A 12,031-nucleotide genomic window follows, 5' to 3' on the forward strand; every position below is an offset into this window, starting at 1 on the left:
GCTGATTTTTGTCCTTTTCCCATTTTTTGGTACTGTTAAATCTTTATGGTCAGGTCTTATAAAAATAACCAAAACATTGTAGTTAACAGTGTAAATTCGTATGCAGATTACCTTCCCCTGCAGTTTTACATTCTCCCTATTCAAGCGTATGTATTTCATCAGCAAGAAGATGTGATAAGACAGGTAAAAAAAGACAGTAGAGTTTTTCTGCACTTGGTTACAAGGTCCAATGGAAGCCGCTGAGCAGACTTGAAAGGAAATATCTTGATGAATCATCCAGGTAACAGCAAGAATTAAATACCCTCCATTAACATGGATGGGAATGGTGGAAAGCCATGCTCCTCCCACACTCTTCCCTCATTCTCAAAACCACCATCAGCGTTTGGGGTAGGTTCTTTCAGATTGTGTTACTATGTATACTCTATGTTTTAAGTAGATAATACTTACTATACATACAGTATTACAATTCAGTTTTCATTTTGGATCCTATTGGGTCCTTCCATGTCAATCCATGTTTTAGCTTTAGTTTTTCCTGTCTTAGTTTTTCCAATGGCGTATATTAATTCGGTTCTCTGTTATAGAATAATTTATTGAATAATTCCCTCTCAATGAAAAGTTGGGTTTTTGCAAACAGTCTGCAAATGTAGCCTCTATACATATATCTTTACATTCCTATGTTCATATTTCTGTATTATAAATTCATAAAAGTGGAATTTCTTGGTCTAAGAGTGTAACAGATTTGATGACATTTCCCTCCATAAAGTTTATACTTGTTTATAGCTCCATTGGTAGTCTGTAAGGAAGACTCAAACTAGCCTGTTCAGAAGGAACCAAAATCAAGACGTAGGAAGTTGTCCAAAGCAGACAAGACCATCAAGATACCAGGACTACTCACTGGATAGAGGATTTTCCGAAGGGGACTATAGGAGTTCAGGGCTGAATGAAGACAAGGAAGAGTAAAAGGTGTAAGGGTTGAGTGACTCAGGCCAGAAACCTTTAGCAGGCTGCCATGACAGAAGGAAAACATGCATTCAGCTAAGTTAATTAAACCAAGCTGTATTGTTTTTCTTGGCATTCTTTGCTTCCCCTCTATAACGAATCTTTCTGGAAAGCAGCCTTCACTCTGTCCCTGGTAGGAAACTGATATCTCACCTAGGAATTGGGCATAGATTTCCTCTTTTTTCCCTTGATTGGGGATTCACCCACCAGATTCTTTGGTATTTTTGTAACTATTTTTTAATTTCATTTCACACATGCTAAAGAGCATTTTTAATTTTTCATGTGTCTTTTATTAAAGTGATTTATGGAAAACATGCTGAGCTGTGGCTTTTGGAAACAATAGGGGTAGAATATTGCCTGCTTTATAACCAAGAGCACGTTGATGAGTAAAATGGCAGGGCTTCCAAGGGCTGGCAAAGCACATCATTGGAGAGGGTCCTTCTGAGCAACGCTGAAATGGATCTTATTGCATGATACAATGATGGGAAAGACACCTCACAACATGTATTTTCTCAAGCCCCACTGATAACTGACTTCTTGAAAATTCTCCTTCATGTACCTACTGCCTCATCAAGAACCTACTGACAGAAATTACAAAGACTTGCAGTTTATGCTTTGTACACATGACCTAGAGTTGGTGAATGTTAATTTCCCTATTTTTTTTTTTTCATGAACATCTGTGAGTGAACAATAGAAACCACTCATGGCAACCTAGGAGCCCAGGCTGGGTGGGCCATGAAAGCCCAGGATTCTCCTATGAGGCAGGTCCATACAATGGCTCCAAGGAAGCCCAGATGCGTAGAGACCCCTGCATGGCTGGGCAGTGAAGTCCCTTAGAAAGTTCTCTGGGCCTTATGTCAATAATCTAAAACATAGCTCCTCTTGTTTCAGAGGCAAAGCAGGATGGAATGGTGGAAGGGGTAGGAGAATGGACAGTGAGGCGAAGGAAGGAAGTGGATAGCAGTGCTCCATATTGCCAACTGGAGAAGTAGGAAGAGAGGAAAATGCTTCCCTGGGTTTAGTGATAAGATTACTCAGATTTTGTTAAGTGGTCTCTGTTAAAAAAGAAAAACAAGTCCAAATTGGAGTCACTTGCCCCCAAGACTTAATTACAGATTCAATCCAACCCAGGAATCCCTTTCAAAAGTCGATCTGAAATTTCCTGATCAGCACTAGTGAGGTCAAGCCAATATACACCTTGCCTTTCACTCCTTCCAAAACAATCTTGCCTAAACAACCCTTTGCTAAAAACCTCTTGCCCCATCTTCCTTCCTATAAAAATCTTCTATTTTGTACCACACTCAGGAGCTGGAATTGGAATGGAATTGGAATGCTGCCCAATTCATGAATTGCTTAATAAATTGATTAGATCTTCAAATTCACTCAATTAAATTCTGTTTTTCAGGCAGTGGTTGAAGCAGGAGCCAGACGTCTCTGCTATAGCTTGTTCCTCTGTGGTTCTCATAGCCCTTCTTCCTCCTCTCCTTCACAGAGGACTGACACAAACAACACTTGACTCCAGAAGAGCCTCGCTCATATGCAGGTGCCATGAGGAGCCCAGGCCTACACTTTGCAGGTCACAGGGGTGGCTGTGGTGATAAAGGTGTCTCACCTCTGGGACCTCTGTCCCTAATAGGACTCTGTTGGGATGTGTCTCAGTCAAGAACGAGGTTGGAATTTCAGGCATGGCTAAGATACATGCTATCCATTCATGACACCCCCTCAGCAACCTCCTCTCCAGGATGCAGGCACCATCAATACTCTGTTCCCTTTTCTCTCACTTCTTTTCTCTACTACCTTCTGCTCTCCCTGCCACAGAGGAGCATTCAAGGAGCCCACCCTTCCCTATCAATTTTTAAACTCCATCCAGGGGCCTAGTCAGAGAGCAATAGGCAGCCACAATATAGGAGGCCTCTCTGGACAGAACCCAGCTGCTCAGAGGTGAGCTAGGGCCTACCTGCCAGCACACAGACCACATAGGGAGGCTCTGAGGGTCTCTGGAAGTAAGCAGGAAGCAGAGGACATGGATGGACATTCATCATCGGGGGATCTTAGAGAGGAAAACACTAACAATCATTAAATTGCTACAGTGCTTGATGCATACCTGGTTCTAACCTTTTTGCACACATGACAAAGTTAAACCTCACGATGGATGGATAACCATCTCCTATCCCCACTTTACAGATGAAGAAATCATGACATCAAAATGAAGGTAACTTGCCTGAGATCTCCTAGCTACAAGTGGCAGGGTCTGTATGCTTAAGGACTTTATTAAGGAACATGAGATGGGACAGTCTTTGGAGTCAAACAGAAATGCGTCTCCACATGGATCCCACAACTTACTATATGTATAAACTCATGTATATGATATACAACACATATGTGTTATAACGTTAAGATACATATATATCTTTGCATTATAGCATATATGTGTTATATATTGTTTATATTATATTTTACCTGTGTGTGTATATATATATATCAAAGAGTAGATACATTCCCACTGGTGCTGAGGTGGGAGGAGAGGCTGGATGGTAGATGAGAAGGCAAAGACGTTTGTCTTGTCCTGTGGTGTTGGGAGCTGTCTGCTCGGCAAAATAACAACCAGGAGAAGCATCCATACCCCACAGCCACTCACATGCCCGGGACACAGATGTGGGCTCTCCCCCACCTCCCAGACAAGGAAGAGTAGAAGGAGGGACAGGGAGACATGTTGAGACAATCAAGTTATTTCTGGGTAAGCCCAGCTTCCTCTCACTCTGCCAGGGCTGGCTCTTGTCTTGGAGGAGCTGAGTCTTCTCAGCAAACTAAAATAAACCCCCCAAATCCTGCGTTTCTGCAGGGGCCCACAGGCAGCAGGAAGCCAGAGCAGACCTTCCAGAGCAGGCTTCCGCCCTCTGCGGCCCGTCCCCCGCCGAGCTTCCGGGAGCCCGGCCTTCCGCCTGCAGCCAGAGCCGCCTCGCGGGGCGGCCGCTGCTCACGGCCTCCAGAGGACGTCTGTCTTCCTGGCGCCTTTGATTCTGGGAGGGCCCTGCTCAGCTGCTCTGCCTGTGATAACGCCTTGTCACCAGAAACAAAGGAAGCTGCTTCATCTCTCCATGCAGCCACATTCTCAAGGGCGTCTCCGTGCTTCCGGGGGAGGCTTTGTTTCCTCGGGGGCTTGGGTGACTCAGGTCTGCAGAGGCACCCAGGCTGGGACAGCCGGAAGGCTCAGGAGGGGGGACACCTGCCCCCCAACCTCAGCTCGACTGCCAGTCTGCCCTGTGACCTGATGTGAACCATTTTCCTTCCAGATGTTTGTTTCTCCACCTGGAGAATCAGGGAGGTGGGCTGCATCCATTACTCTTTAAGCGGGCATTCCAGAGCCGTGGTTCTTAAAGTCAGGCACCTGTGGGTCACCAGGGCCCACCCCCATCCTCAGAGCTACTGGTTCAGTTCACACAAAGTAAGTCTTGAAAACTGTTTTTTTTTTTTTTTTTTTTAAGGATTTTAAAAATTTATTTGACAGAGAGGGAGATCACAAGTAGGCAGAGAGAGAGGGGGAAGCAGGCTCCCCACCGAGCAGAGAGCCCGATGTGGGGCTCGTCCCAGGACCCTGAGATCATGACATAAGCTGAAGGCAGTGGCTTAACCCACTGGGCCACCCAGGTGCCCTGAGAACTGGGGTTTTTAACAAGTTCCCAGGTGATGCTGACGTTATCAGAAACCTAACTTTGAGAACCAGCTCCAAGGAAACATCATGTATTTAAGAAAAACTAGACTTTTTAAATATGGATTCTAAGTTTGGGCTTGGCATCCTTGTTTGATTTTTGTCAGTTTCCAGTAGATTTTTACATGTTATCATATAAAATACAAATCTTGGCCTAATATATTCTGTTAATCTATGTCTCTGCTTCACCTTCATATGTAGCTATAAACAAAATATCATACCAATTAGATATACAATTAATGGACTTTTCCATGAATTGGGTTGGCATTAGGTGTTAACACTGGGAAGATTGGCAGTGGCTACGCAGGCTTGAACACCCTGTGACAAGTTTCTGAAATACAAGTTAGGAGTATGCATAAGGAGAAATCGCATTTTTAAAAATTCAAAATTTTAATCCTTAACTGTCAAAGCAAATCATGATTATATCTAGATTTTGAGTTTGTTGTAACCTGGGTGCATAGTCAGAGCTTAGCATTCACTGAATCTCACTTGATCTTTATGCCAACCCAGTGAGGGAAATGCTACTATTCTGGTCTATTAGAACCTTGGCGAAGTACAGTGAGGCTCAGACGATCAACCCCTTGTGATAAAGAAAGATCTCAGTTTGTCAGACTCTGGATCAGTGATTCTCAAAGTGCCCCTGACTAGCAGCATCAGCATCACCTGGGAATGAGTTAGAAATGCAGCTATTCAAGCCTTACCCAGACCTATGGAATCAGGAAGTCTGCGGGGGAACAAAAGTCTGTCTTAAGAATAAGCCTTTCAGGTGATCCTGGCACATGCAGAAGTTTGAGAGTTGCTGTCTGGAGATTAAGCCTTTAACCACTATGCAACCCACTTTTCTAAACGTGTATTCTGTGGGAAATCAGCTCATGCTTAGTCGTAGTGCTTAAGGAATCATTAAGCCTTGTGTCCCTGAGCAGACTGAAGTTAAGGGCCAAGTCCACCATGCTGGGTATGGGCTTTCAGTACCCACCTGAACATGTCAATGAGTCCTTGTTTCTCCTGTGCCCTGCCAACCACACTTGGACCTTCCTCAGTGCTATTTTCATTGGTCCAGTTCCACACATGGGTGTTTGAATTCGACTTGCCTTTGCCAGTGTAGATAAGATCCACATTCCTTCAGTCTACTTTAATTTATACATTTGTAAGGACCAGTCTAGCAACTGATGTGGCTGTCATACAGAGCAAGCAATCTGAGGGAAAGAAAAGAGAACTGTTAAAGACACATCCTCATTGTTAAACTGAAAATCGTCAGTGACGGCACCCTGACAAATTGATAAAGTAACTAAGAGCAGAAGGGAGATGGCAAAAACAAACTCAGCAGATTCTGTTAACCAAAAATTAACCTTGAGAGACAAATATTAAAGGAAATTTGGTAAAGATGGTGAACTCATATACCCTCATTTTATTTCCACCTCCCACTCCAAAATCTTGAAAAGTTGCACCAAAGGTATCTTACAAAATTAATAACAGAGTGAGAAAACAAATACATATCTCTATAGTAGGCAGAAACTATGAGGAATCCTTAAAAAACTAAAAGTAGGGGCACCTGCGTGGCTCAGTCGGTGGAGAATCCGACTCTTCGGTTTTGGCTGGGGTCATGATCTCGGGGTCATGAGATTGAACCCTGCCTTGGGCTCCATGCTCAGCACAGAGTCTGCTTGAGAGTCTTTCTCCCTCTTTCTCCCTTCCCTCCTCCCTCCAACCTATGCTCTCTCTAACAACAACAACAGCAGCAGCAGCAGCAGCAAAAATAAAACAAAACAGTAAGAGTAAATGAGATTAGTCTGAAGAAGGACACTATGGGTCCGATTTACACAGGAGAGGACTTTTACCAAAGGTGGGTGCAGCTCCCCAGGTGTTTGAAGCCCAAAGGCGGTGAATGTGGGAGCAGGAAGGGAGTCTGTGAGATGAACAGGCAGATCACAGGGCAAAATAGGAACAGCCAGTGCTGCAGACTCTGCCCCCCCCTTCCCTACCCCCTGCTCTCTCCATCAGGTGACCGTGCCCAGTTATATACCCGAGCCCATCAGTCAGAGTAGTGACCTGAGTGTCTGGAAATGTGCAGAAGAATAATGGGTAATAATGAGTGGACACTTGGCCTGATGCCTGATCCTAGGTCTCTGCAGCTGGGAACCAACAAATGGGTCCTAGCGTACAAGAATACCAGATTCAAAGATGAGCAGATACCAAGAATCACCAGGTACCCAAGAAAGGCCAGTACCAGAACAGGAACAAAATACATGATTTGAGCATGTTCAATCCTCCCCACAATAGCCTTTTATGATATTATGTGGTCAGTTCATCATTTTTCTTTCTTAAATATGAACTCTGTGGCATAGGCAAAGGCACATTAAAATAATTTTCCCCCAAGCAAGGGCAAATTCAAACTCCTCCCTGGCTGTCTTTCCAGGCATGGGACATCCAGATCTGATATGGGAAGTGAGAAGGAGGGAGAGAATTGTAAGATCTGTCTTTCTCTTCCAAAGCCTGTTTGATGGAAACCATTTCATTTTTTACAATTATAATGAAATATAAGATCCAGGTTGTTTTTGTGTTGTATTTTATTTTTACAGTCTGAAAAGTAACCACTGGAAATGAGAAATTGGATATGTAACTTGCCAAATTCTGAACAATCAAAGGGGGAAAATATTACTGGAATCAGCCCACTGAAATAAAAGAAGATAAAACAGGAATACTAGAAACATGATAAATACAAAACACAAAATAAGAATAGGACCAAACTTATCAGTTATCAGACTACATTAAAAAAAATAAGTAGGCTAAACTTATCTACGCAAATACCAACTACGTAAGAGTGCTTCAAAAGGCAAAATTCTTATGTACCTAAAGCAAAATGACACAGAAAGGTTGACTCTTTGACATTTAGGAAATATGCAAGGATCTAATAGATATATTTTATATCAGATATAGGGGGAAACGTCTAAAAATGATAAATAGGAAAATATACTTGTATTCATAATCCCAAATTAAGACATTATAGTCATGAATATTTGCATTTCCAAATGCTGGTTTTAAATATTGAAGAAATTACACAAAAATACATAATACAGTAGAAACAGTTATAATACATTGCACAAAATTTTGCAAATCAAAGAGATAGAAATAAGGATATTTATATTACTAGTAATATAATGAACAAACTTGACATACTAGTAAACAAAGAAAGTCTTGTAAGCCACAAAGAGATAAAACACATTTTTAAGAAGTATTAATATGTTCGTGCAATATTTATAAACATTTGTCATGAACTAGGTGCAAGAACTTACACAAACTCTATTTAAATAAAGCAGAAATTCCACCAACCATATTTTCTGACCACAACATAATAAAATTAGCAAGTAAAGACAAAGGATGACAAAAACATTTAGTTACATGGTAATTCTAAAACTAGTCTATCAAAGGACCCGAACCCCAGACAAGAAGACTTTTTAAAAAATATAAATCACTATCCTCCACCTCCAGATCCCTTATCAATAATATAAGTCATAGTTAATTTTATTGGACCTTGATGGGATATGTAAATGTGAGACTATAAAAAGTTTCCAAAGCACAGGGCTGCCTGGGTGGCTCAGTGGGTTAAGCCTCTGCCTTTGGCTCAGGTCATGATCCCAGTGTCCTGAGATCCAGCCCCACATAGGGTTCCCTGCTCACTGGGGAGCCTGCTTCTTCTTCTGCCCCCATTCTTGTTCTCTATCTCAAATAAATAAATAAAATATTATAAAAAAAAGTTTCCAAAGCATAGAAAGCTTTTGTAAATTGTCTTAATTGATTATAGAAGGCCAGCATCACACTGAAGCCTGAACTTAACAGTGATAACAATAGAAAGTATCCTTAGAGCAATTGTTTTTATGAATATAGATGTAACATTTATTAATGAAGCATTTTTACATTAATCCCAGGAAATATTCAAAGAACAAAATACCATGAACTAGCCAGATTTATTCCGAGGGGTATAGAAATAATATATTAGCTTGAAATATGTTAATATAATTTATAACAATCATTCGTTAAAGGAAAAAAATCCCGAAATTATCTCATTTATTGCTTAAGTGGCAGATAATAAAATTCAAAGACTGCTCCTGTGTTTTCCCCACATTAGAGAGAGTGCCTGGTAGAAATACCCTGTTTATACCATATTTACCTGGTAGGGATCTGTGGCTAAGTTGGGACTAAAATAAGGATGTCCACATTCAGTATCAAGTCTTAGTATTGCCATGGTCTCGCATTTTTAACTAGTCACAAAAGGAAGGAGAAATAAGGAAATCAAACAAGTATGGGAAAGGAAAAAAAACCAAAAACAAAACGCTTATTATATTTAGGTAAGACTCTCATGGTTCTCTGGAAAGTAATCTGTAAATATAACCAAAGGCCAGTTAACATCCCTACGGTATGTCATTCTGAGTTTTCATCTAGAAGAATAACTGTCCAAATTAGCAACACAAATCCTGAGCTAAGGGTCCAGGCGCAGACGGGTTATCTGAACAGATTTCACCCTCCCTCATCACGCCATAATGCCCATCAGTGTGTGGAGATGCTCTAGAGAAATGCCACGGAAGCACACGCAAAGACACATACGTGTAAAGATGTCTCCTTAAATGTACCGGAAAAGGAAAGATTAGCGAGGGAATGTGTTGTGACAACCTATGAACCATTTCAGGGGAAAATAGTGTTAAATTCATACCTCATACCGAAATGAATTCCAGATGGGCTGAATATTTTAATGTTTTAAAAAGGAAGAAATCATGAAGGCAATAGAAGAAAATAGAATAGAATGTTGTATGAAACATACTTTGTGTGAAAGTTCTTTCCAAGGATGCAAACCCAAATCTGAAATAAATGTAGGAAAAGATCAATACATGTTCATATATAAAAAAATCAAAATGTATGCTGAAATAAAACAAAAACCTGCTGGATACAAAGTTAAGAGATAAGGAAAACTAGGGGGAAGGGCAGGAAGGAAGGGAATTGCCAAATACATATAAAAAGATTACTATAGTTATTACATGAAAAACTCATATAAAATATTAAGAAAAAGGTAAACAGCGATCTTTAAAAGTGGAGAGAGAATACAAACAGGCAATTTGAATATAATAAAATGAAATGCAAATGACCAATAAATATGAAAACACCTTAGTGGGATTAAATTAATAGCCCCAAATCAGCACAGCTTAAAAAAGAATCTTAAATGTTAACAAGGACAATGGCCATTTTTGCCTATAAACCTCTGCTGGGAACAGCATTACAACCTAGCTGCAGGGTCACGGGCAGGAATTCAAAGCACATTTCCCGGACTCTGGAAACTCCAGCTTCAGGAAACTCTTCTAAAGCAATAATTCAGGAAACCACCATGGTACTCTTTTTCTTCACTGGAAAAGAAAAGGACACATTTTAAGTGCCTATCGATACAGGATTAAGGGTATCGGGGAACCTCTGTTCTATAAAATATCACACAGAAAATTACCTAAGATACACATCTATATTTACTAACATGAAAATCTATCCATAATGATTGTTAAGTTAAAAATCTGATTAAAGGATAGCATGCATAATAGGATGAAAAAATGAGATGTGACCTCAGATGTTAATATCTAGAAACATATGACCTCAGATGTTAATATTTCAATTTTGGCACACTCCTATTGATAGAAGTAAATACTTATTCATGTTAACATAAAATAGAAAGACAAGTTGGATGTAGAATATGATCTCTAGCCACCTCTCTCCCCCGGAAATTGCCCTCTATATACAATATGGATTTTTAGAGAAATCACTAAAATATTAACCAAAATTTTCTCTGGGTGGGGGAATTTAGAAAAAGTGTTATTTTCTCCCTTTCAGTTTGTATATAGTTCCTCAGTTTTCCAAAGTGGGCATGTGCCAATTCTCTAATTTGAGGGAAGCGTTAAAACAAAGGGTGTGCGGTCCTTCCCCGCACCAGCATGCACCCCCCACCCCCCACCGTAGAACCACGGCGTGATGCTGGGGGAACTGAGCAGGAGTCCATGAGTGGAGAGGGCAAAAGCACTGCCTGAGCCCACACCATGCTGGCACAGATCTGGTGGCCTGTGCCAGGAAAGCATATGCCCACAGACCTGACCCACACAGGGAGTCTTTTCCCAGAGAAGCCTGGCAACTTGGAGAGGATCCCTGAAGCATGCTTCATAACAATCTCACTCTTCGAGGTCCAGCGCCTTAGAGATGTGAGCACTCAGGGTAAAATCTTTCATGTAATGGCAGGGTGACAGATTTATTTATTTATTTATTTAGAGAGAGAGAGAGCAGGGGGAGGGGCAGAGGGAGAGCATCTCTAAGCAGACTCCTTGCTGAACCTGGAGCCGGACATGGGGCTCCATGTGGGGCCTCAGGCTGGGCAGGATCCCAGAACCCTCAGATCATGACCTGAGACTAAACCAAGAGTCAGCCCCTCAACGCACTGAGCCATCCAGGTGCCCCAATTGGGATATTCAAATTCATCCCAAAAGATTGTTTTACATGCCACATTATACAACTATGTACTCACATTACTTCCTATATATATTGTGTGTGTCTGTGTGTATAACATGTATATTGTACATGCATGTATATTGTATAAAGAGAAATGTTCTGTTCATAGACTCTGCTTATATTGTAGGGTTTTGCTAAAGTAATTTCTCTTTGCCATCCACCCGTGGAGGTCCATCCTCTAGATCTGAGAGGGGCGCTGTAGGCAGAGTTCCTCCCGAGTGGGAGGCTCTTTGCAGGCCTGTCTGTGCCCCAGCTGCATGTCCACTTCCTTTCCTGAACACACGCCTGACCTGACCTGCCTGAGAGAACAAAGGCCAGGGTCTTACATCTTTTAGTTTCTGGAAGGTTGCTGGTGTTTGGTAGAGTGAGGCAATTCAGCCTTGCCAGAAGTCAAGGGAGTAAGTGAGGTAGAGGGAAGAACGGACATGAAGGAACTCATCCGGAAGTAGTCTTCAGTCGGTGCCCCAACCCTGTTCCCAGGTCACATGGTCTAACTTCTGTCACAGCATTTTCACCACAGTCTGTGAATCCTTGCATTTAAAACACTGGACTCACTGGACACTGAGTTCCCTGATGGCCATGGTCACCTCTGAAACACAGGACCCAGCATGGGGCTTCATTCACCTTTGAGCCTAAAACTGTCCATTGAGTGAATGCATGAATGAATACGTAAATACAGAAACACACAGAGATGTTTTTAGAGTTAGTGATGCCCCTACAAATCAATTATCACTGTTTGTGCTGTGAATACTGGCCTACTTCACCAGATATTTGTCTGGCTACTTTATCCTT

The sequence above is a fragment of the Mustela putorius genome, unplaced genomic scaffold (assembly GCF_011764305.1).
Source record: "Mustela putorius furo isolate JIRA1106 unplaced genomic scaffold, ASM1176430v1.1 tig00003909_pilon_pilon_pilon, whole genome shotgun sequence".
Classification (NCBI taxonomy): Eukaryota; Metazoa; Chordata; class Mammalia; order Carnivora; family Mustelidae; genus Mustela; species Mustela putorius.